Here is a 9,484-nt window from a genome sequence, read left to right on the forward strand (position 1 = left end):
TTATAAGTAAAAGTAAAAAATAATATTGTTCTAATATAATTATTTATTAATACAGTTTAACCTTAATAAATTAACGTATTTCTATACTACTACTCTGTGACTGGTATAGGCACCAAATGCACAGCTATTAAATAAAAAGGGGATCCAAAGATAGTTACTTCTGGGTTTAAGACTTAGTTCTCTGGCTAACTCTAGCTGGATAGTCTTAAACATGTTGCTTGATAGGAATTATGAAGGGTATGGGATCTTACCCTACTTTCATACTAACAAGTTAGTCTGCCATTGTTCCACAATGCTAGCAGAAGGCACAAGCTTCTTGGTCAAAGACAAAGGACTTTATGTGTCATGGTATAGTGAGCAGCAGAAGCCTCATGACTATACTATTTCCCCAAGCCTCCCTTGCCTTCCCAGGCCTCCCAGCACTATGGTGGAGACACACGTGGGCCTAGATGCATACAGCACACCCAGATGACTGGCATCTGAGACAAGAAAGGCAAACTTTAGGAATCTCTACTCTTTTATGATGAGCTGCAATCAACCTGCCCAAGCTTTCCCGAGAAGGAGACATTATATTTCTCATACTAGACAGCAAACACAATTTCCCTCTGCTCCAGTGGGAGATACTGTCTCTATTTTTCAAGGCAAATATAGTATGAAATAAAGTCTATCAGTATCTCTGCTCACAAGCTTTGCAAAAGTGAGAGTCTGATGGAGAATTTTTTCCCAACATTTTTTATGCGCTTAGGCCTCAGTATCTAGTAGGAATAGTAAAAATACCCAATCTTTAGGGTTTTTCAGACAATAAACATTTTAGTACATAAAGTACGCTGCCTGACACAGAGTGAGAACTCAACTAATATTGAGTAGTACTAGTAGTAAGGTGTGAGAATCTGAGTAGCTACGAAATTACAGATTTTTAAAACGATATGTCTTGACTCTACTTTTATACATATATTTATATAACTGTATAACTATATATATAACTATATATATAAAACTATACATATATACAGGTTGCATATATATATATATATAGTCAATCTGGTTAACTTGTAAACTAAACTCAAGAACTTATTTTAAATCTATAAATTAAATCATCAAAATTGTTTTTTATATCTATCTGAAAATATTTAAGTAAAAATATGAACATAAGTCATATTTCCTCAGTCATATTTCCTCCTAGGTTAAAATTTGCTTACTGTATAAAAATAAAATTCTACTTGTTAATTGATGACTGTAAGTACACATTTTTGTACATTTATGAGGAACAATAAATGTTCCCCTAGCTAAAATCCTCACAGGCATTGTTCTAAGGCTTTGGTTCACAACTCCCTTTCTTAAATGGTGCCAATATACTGTAATGTTTGTCTCTGATGTCCTAGATCCAGGCTTTCCATTAACATTTTAAGTAAACCACAGTAAGAGGTTCTCATTTATTTTTAAGCTTCTTATTGAAATTAGAAATATCTTTTTCAGCTACTTCTTCATTTAGAATTCAATGGATTCATTCATTTGTTAAAAGTACAGCAACAATGAAGGGCTCTTATAGAATCCAGTACACTCCATAGTAAGAAACATATTATTAAAATTTGTTTATATTCATGTTATATTAGCCAAGACTTTCAGTTGCAGATGTTAGAAACTCAGCAGACACTAAGCAACACATGTCTATTATTAGTCTTCAGCTCCCTAAAGAGCATGTCGCTAAGGACAGGCCAACCATTGTAATCTATCTTTGACTATGGCAATTGCTTCTGATTATTCAGTAAATAGAAAGTGCATTTGGTTCTTTCCCAAAGTAGACCACTCAAGGTCATAGCTAACTATTGCATCATAAAGTGCTCACTAAATTCCTTGTCTATAAGCCAGTATGTATGGTCATATCCATAACATCTACTATATTCTATTGAGAATATTTTGCAATTTAGCCAAGCAACAGTATACTCAACCATGAGAATGAAAAATATTTTTAGCAAGTAAAATTTATTGGCTTATCACTCAGAATTTTCCAAAGAAGTATCTGCCTTCAGATAGAGCTGTATTCAGGGGCTCGACTGATATAATTAGGAACATTTGTCCATACATCAGCTCTGCATGGTTTGGCCTGACTTCAGTCTTCACGTATAATCTCTCAAAAGGATGATAAGATAGCTCTAATAGAGCTAAACATTCAGAATATCACATCCCTTTGTTGTTCATCACTCACACAGACCCTATTCTAACTACCACAATTTGACTATAATACATAAACTAGAAAAAGAGCTTGCCAGCTACAGCACAGAATCATTACTTACCAGATGCCTCATCTCAAGGTTATAATCAGTAATAACAAGATGAATCCAAGAAGCACCTCTATTTCTGTGGTGATATCTTTTTACTATTCTGTAATCTATTGATTAAAAAATTAACTATGATCTACATTTGATATGCAATGTTGGAAGAACAATAGTATAGGAGTAAAAGAAAATAATATAAGGAATTTATTATTTTTAGCATAAACTATATATTTGGGGGGCCAGGTTCAATAAAAATTTCCTTCCTAAGAAGTGAAGTTCTTCCTATAAGGATAATTGAGAAATCTTATCTATGGTGCTCCACAAACTAATCTGAAATAAGCAGAGGGGTAGATTTCTCTTCAGGGAGCTATTCAGAGTTTCTATCTACTGCCTAAATGTACTATTAAGGAGGTATGGAGGATGCTTTAAAGACTGAACATTAATAATCACCCATTTACAAGGCTTCCTCTGGTAATATAGCTTTTGAAAACCTCAGAAAAAGCCTGTGGCTAGCTTTGTTTTTGCCTATTTCAGAGGCTGTAATCATAGTCAGAGATTGAGTGGAGTCACAAATCTTGAATTTGGACACTGACAATAAGATTTCTGTCCCTTAGAAACAAGTTTTTATGTGCTGTACATGTTCAAAGCATTCAGCCTAATAGATTCTACTTGGCCGTGGGCTAAAATAGTATGACAGAACTAATATTTCCCCTACTCCAATAATGTAATCTAGTTCGGGAATTAAACAGCATTTCTTTTGTTCACTTTGTGTCCTAGTCTTGCATTTCTCTGTTTCCTTTCTTCACATTGAATGTTACCTAAAATAAAGACCATAGTTCTATGAAGATATGATTATATTACAAATAAATTTCAGATCTTTGATTGTAGGCATAACATGTCATTTTTCAAAAGCAGTATCATATTGCTTCCTTCCCTTGTTTAGAATGGCTTAGTCTAAAAGAAGCCTAAAACTTCTTTGAAACATTTAATTGTAGGTGAAAACAGGTAGGCAAGAGTTCAAGGCTAATTTTCAACAAACATTCTAAACATTTATATTCTACAGATACATAGTCTGAATTCTGATATAATGATTCACAAATAAAACCTGCAAACTTGTCAGCCCAAATTCATTCAGTTAATTCTGTATTCTAGGATCCATCACTTTAACTTCCTATTTCTAAGTAACACTGTTTATGTTGGTCAGAATTTGAGTGCACATTAGAAAATATAAATAAACGACCTTAAACAAAAGACAATTTATTGACCTACATAGGTCTAAAAACTAAGGGTAGAGTACAAGTACCTGCAGGCAAAATGTTCCAAATTATAGAATCATTTCTCTCTCTCTCTTTATCTCTCTCTCTCTCTCATACACACACACACAAACACACATACAATCTCTGTACCAAGAAAGGGAGACTCAAGAGATTGATAATCCAAAAAGGACCCTATTGGATAGGATATCCACATGAGTATGTTACCAGACAAAAGCAATATGTATTCACTAGAACTACTCTCTGCAAGTTATGGCCTTTAATAACTTGGTGTGAGTCAGAGAGTTGAGAGGAGCATTTAGCCAATAGAAAGATATCTATGGCACATTCTTTATTTGAGTCCTATAAAAGCTGATAATTTACTTAGAAAGATATGAGATATTCAAAAATAACTATATACAAAGTAAAATATAGTAAGGCTTTTTATGAACTTTTGTGGCTGACCTTTGAAGAGTAGTGGATTGCTAATGTTTCTCCCTATTGCTTATGGCTTGAAGCTAATATTTCTGCAGTATTTTTCTGTATTTATTTCCTATCTCATACATTTTTTTTCTTTGTGCATATATCACTGCTAGCTAACACTGCAATTCTTTTTCCTCTTAAATGACCACAAATTCAAGGGAAGCATCATTTTACTAAAGGACTAGAGCAATGAATTTGGATATTTATAGTACAGGGCAGCACTCTGTGCTATTTAAAAAAAAATATTATCTCTTTAAGACCTTTTTTGAACTCCTACAACTAGTTAATTTGAAATTCCATTGCTTCCTTCATTATGAAATAGTACAAATATTTAAGAAAACCCCTTCTAATGACTCTCTAAGTCAGCCATGGTTCAGTCAGAGAAGTCATGTTCCTACCATTGTTACGGGATTAAGAGATTTATTATATTATTTATATTAATCTTATACAAATACAGACATTGCTGGGGATGAGAAGGTATGCAAGAAACGTTATAGCATCAGAGAAAGGGTGAATAATTAGCCCACTGGAAATCAACTCAGAACTTGCAAGAAAATTCTGACAAACAAACATGTCAGATTGTCCAAGTGAGACTGAAGTGACAGATCAAAGAGATGTCTATGGGAACAGTTACCTCTATAAGGTTAAAACCTCTGTGATCTGCACTCAAGCATCTGATAGTGGTTCCTGGGCTGCTGTTTAACAGCAGAGACAGCAGTTGAAAAAATAAGCTGGATGAAGAGTAGAGGACAAATTGGGACGAATTGAGTGAATCTGCTTCTGCCCAACTAAGTATCATATCATTATAACTTTTTGATAGTAGTGACTACTCATCATTTCTACTTTCCATATATTACTCTAGTTTCTCTTGTGGCCAACCCTATCCCAGAGACTTAAAGGGAAGAGGATTGTGGGAAATGTGGTTCCCAGCTCCAACCAGTTGATTAGCAACATCCACTACTGTCTACCATTTCAATTTATCATTCATACATACCTCATTTAGTAGCCATATTTAAGTTCCAAATGAAGGAATATAAAACTTTGTCTGCACATAACAGGATTTTACTATACTTTGTATAAGTAAATGTATGTTAACACTCTCTTTGAAGAGAATATGCAAGGACCCACATGTTACTTTAGCCACTATTGGGTAATGTTTATTCTTCTTCAAGCTAATTCACTCTGTTTTTGATATCTAGCAACTTACTAGAGAGAATATGAACATATGTTATATAATAGGAGTGGGGGCGATGATATACACACACATGCAAATAAACTGACATAAATACAAGGAAGACATGTAAATGTCTTCCTTCATTTCCATAACTAATCATACTGTATATTAATTCTCTATTGCTGCATAACAAATTACTACAAATTTAGGGATGTAAAACAGGATCCATTTATTATTTCACAATCCTGCCATTCAGATATTTAGCATAGTATAACTGGGTTCTTTGTTCAGTGTCTCACAAGGCTAGCCTCAATATGCCACCCAAACTGGACTCCTTTCTAGAGCTCTGGGTCTTATTCCAAATTTATGTGGATGTTGGCAGTTCTCAGTTCCATCTGATTATAAGACTGAAGTCTCTGCTTTCTTGGTTGGCTGTTGTCCTGGAGATTATTCTGCTCCTAGATGCCATCCACATGTCTTATCAACTTGGCCTCTTTACAACATAGCATGCCTGACTTCTTCAGTGTCAGGAGTATTTCAAACAGCTTAATCACCCTTTTAAGAGGTGATTTCTCTGATTGAATCAGAATCATCCAGGATGATATCTCTTTAAATTACCTAAAACACAACTGAATGGAACCTTAATTACATCGAAAAATATCTCTGCCTTTGTGATTGATTGATTGATTGATTGATTGATTGATTTTAGGCAAAGCAACCTCACAGATTGCAATTTTTATGCCTACAGCACCTGGTCTTCCTAGGTGATCTCCCATCCAAGTACTAACCAGGCCCGACCCTGCTTAACTTCCTAGATCAGACCGGATCGGGCTTGTTCAGGGTAGCATGGCTATAGACTCTGCCTTTGTGATTTAATATAATCTAATTATGGGACTAAAATCCATCATGTTCACAGTCTTTCCCATACTCAAAGGGGACAGTAGGGAGTAGGACCATGTGGCTGTGTTAGAATTTTGCCTACCATGTATGGTCATAGCCTCAATTTAAACTTGTATCTTTTATTTCCTACTCCATATCTTGTTTGCCTGCAGCAAGCCCCTTAGTTAACTGTGGTCATTTCACTGCTAGGATGATCCAAACCTTCTGTGGGAGTCAATATTATGTGTCTACTTGAATAAGTAAGGGATGCACAGATATCTGGTTAAACATTATTCCTGAATGTGACTCTGTGGATGTTTTGGAAGAGATTAGCATTTAAATTGGTGGCCAGAGAAAAACAGAATGCCCTCCATGTGTCATTCAACCCACTGAGGTCCCAAATAGAACATACAGAAGCAAGAAGGTTGGACTCACACTCTCTTCCTGACAACTTGAGCTGAGTTTTTTCCTATCCTGGTGTTGGGACTCACACCATTGGTGCTTCTAGTTCTCAGCACTTTGGACTTAGTTAGAATTTTTTAACCACTATACTGAGGTATATTTGGAATACAAAAAGCTGTACATATTTAATGTATATAGCTTGATGTGTATGAAGATAACCATCACCATAATCAAGGTTATAAATTTATCTATCACTGCCAAAAGGATGGCTTTCCTGACTTACAGATGACAGATCATAGAACTAATCAACTTTATAATCCCATGAGCAAATGTCTTATAGTCAATCTATATATATAATTTTATTATGTTATATATTATATTTATTGTATATAAATGGGATATAGAGAGTTTATGTACCTATATCCTACTCATTCTGTTTCTTACTGATTCTCAGGAGAATCCAGACTAACACACCTTTCTTACCGAAGGTCCTGGGACATTTTTAGTTTTGCCTACATTGGGCGGTTTGTTTCCATTTAGCATTCATATAAGACATGAGACAATTAAACAGATCTCCAAAGGATCTCCTGAATCCTGAACACATACTTTTCTCTCCATTATGGAGAAATAACCTATTCCTTCTTGATTTTTAATAATAATCACACCAAGAAATAAAGAGGTCTTTCCTTTTTATCTTAGTTTAATGATGTAAAAATGATTTTTTTTTAGTGAAACAAAGAGGAGACTGCAATAGTTTCAGACTGCAGTGCAAACTACTCAGCTACCTGAACCACATGACTCAGCAGATCTAATGATAGACAGTAATGCTGTATGGAACTTCTGGAAGTTTGCTGTGAGTAATGGTGCAGACCTTTAGAATTTTGAAACAAAGTGATTCTACCCTGCAGATAATTATTCTTTTTCTGAAAATCGTTTTCACCCTAGTCAGTACTAAAAGCTTGGCCACAGATCACCAAGATATTAGGTAACCTGAGCTACTCATCATGAATTTAGTGTATTCAGGTATACCCATAAAGTTGAGTAGACAAAGTATCACCCTGTCATTGACTAAAAATGATATATACAAGATCTGGTTTGGACAGTTCCTGAAAGCACACATAATTGGCATTAGCAAGTAACTCCAACTTATATGTCTTCTTCTCCAGCAATATTGATGTATCTTAGTCTACATCTGCGATCTCCTGAGGTATTCAGTATGAACAATTATTTGAGGAATAAAAAATTGGGTCTGATTTACAGAGGGTTCTCTGTAATATGATGGTATTACCCAAAAGCAAATAGCAGTAATGTTACAACCCTGCTCAGGATTTGTATTACAGACATGTCGAAAAGAAATCCCGCTGGTAGACAGAATTTAAAGAAGTGAATGTGGTCAGGGACTTGGGAAGAACACAACTGAAATTTGGGGCTGGGTAGTCCTTAGTGAGAAGTATGGATAGCCTTCTTAGAATGATTATTGATATCAAGACATTGAGAAATGGTGACAGCAGAGTTTTAAACTAGCATCTCCTGTATTGTAATCATCTTATGATTGGTCATTACAGCTTCTTCAAACAAATGGAAATTCACCTACTCAGAGAAAGGCTGTTTCTAGTAGCAAAAGAGTCTCGGGAAAATTGAGAGTTTAAAATTTTCATCTTTATGAAAGCTGCCATGTGTCTCCAACTCAATTTTTAGAGTCCCATTGTAACCCAATCATTGCCTTATCTTTAATATAAGGGAAATGCAATGCTGTGAATCCAACTTGCATTATAATTCTGTTAGTAAAGTACATTTATGTACAGCTTCAGAATTGTCAGCTCTCAATTCTATCTAATATAAGCTCTAGCAATATCTGAACTTTTGCATTATTGTAAAGACAAGAGAAAGGAAGCTGTATAGCTCCCTGACACAACTGTATCAACACCAGGCAGTGAACAAAGTCACCAAAATAATAACATTCCAACATTTTCCATTCCAAACCCACATGGTATGATTCCAGGCTTGAACATATGATCAATATGTTACTTTGGTTCTTTTACAAAAATATATGCATAAATAATAAATAAAACAAAGCAGATTGATATTCTCAGCTTCAAAATAAAAGCATTAAAAAGTTAATTGTACTATATGTTTCTCAATTTAGTTTGGAGAGAAACAGTAGAAAATTATCAAAATCCCTTCATAGACTTTTTCAAACTGTGCACGGTCCCTAAGGCTTTCACCTCTCCTACTCAATCTCCTTCCCCACACCTTCCACAGACACATATATACACCACAAAGATAATAAACCAAATTGTGGCTGTAACATTTTACTGTTATTCTTTAGAATTGTGTATACTTTAGCTGTGTTAAAGTGAATAACGTGTGAACCTAACTACTCAAGAATACTTTACTACTTTTTAAAAAATGACCAAGATCTTCCTCACAAAATAAATAATATATATTTTCTAGACTTGATTTTGAATAAATTAATGCAAGAAAATTCAACAAATATAATTGATTTCAGATATCGAAATTTAAAAAGAATAAACAGAATTAAATAAAAATGTGTAAGATTCTCAAATATTTTAAACTCAAATATTATTCTAATTAAAACACTTGACTACTTTTATTTTCTAAGTACTACTAATTTGTCATATAATACAAATATATGATTTTGATTTTCATTTGCCAATTTTTTTTATATAAATCATCAAATTTCTATATAGTTTTATAATGTTTTAACATCTAAAACAAGTACATTTTAAGGATATAAGTGTGAAGGAAGCTACAATGCTTTTTTAAATTTAAGAAATTTCTATATGCATTATTTAAATAGTTGTATTGAAATTGATTGTCTAAGACTTTTATCCAAAAAAATAAATCAACAAAATGAAGCATGTAATTTGAAAAACTTCTCCACAATTACTAAAAATTAAATGTTTCCAGAGCACTTTGGGGTTAAATATCAGTTTCTATCTTTTTCTCATTTTATTTCTCTGCAGATATTATTATAAAGGTACAAAGTAGTACCA

The 9,484-nt window shown here is 33.9% G+C and overlaps 1 pseudogene; it reads right to left on the minus strand.

Annotated features, from left to right (window-relative positions):
- Nucleotides 1-5,925: 5,925 nt before the first annotated feature.
- LOC112476275 lies at nucleotides 5,926-6,044 on the minus strand (annotated as a pseudogene).
- Nucleotides 6,045-9,484: the final 3,440 nt, after the last annotated feature.

The sequence above is a fragment of the Pteropus alecto genome, unplaced genomic scaffold, assembly GCF_000325575.1.
Source record: "Pteropus alecto unplaced genomic scaffold, ASM32557v1 scaffold12, whole genome shotgun sequence".
NCBI lineage: Eukaryota > Metazoa > Chordata > Mammalia > Chiroptera > Pteropodidae > Pteropus > Pteropus alecto.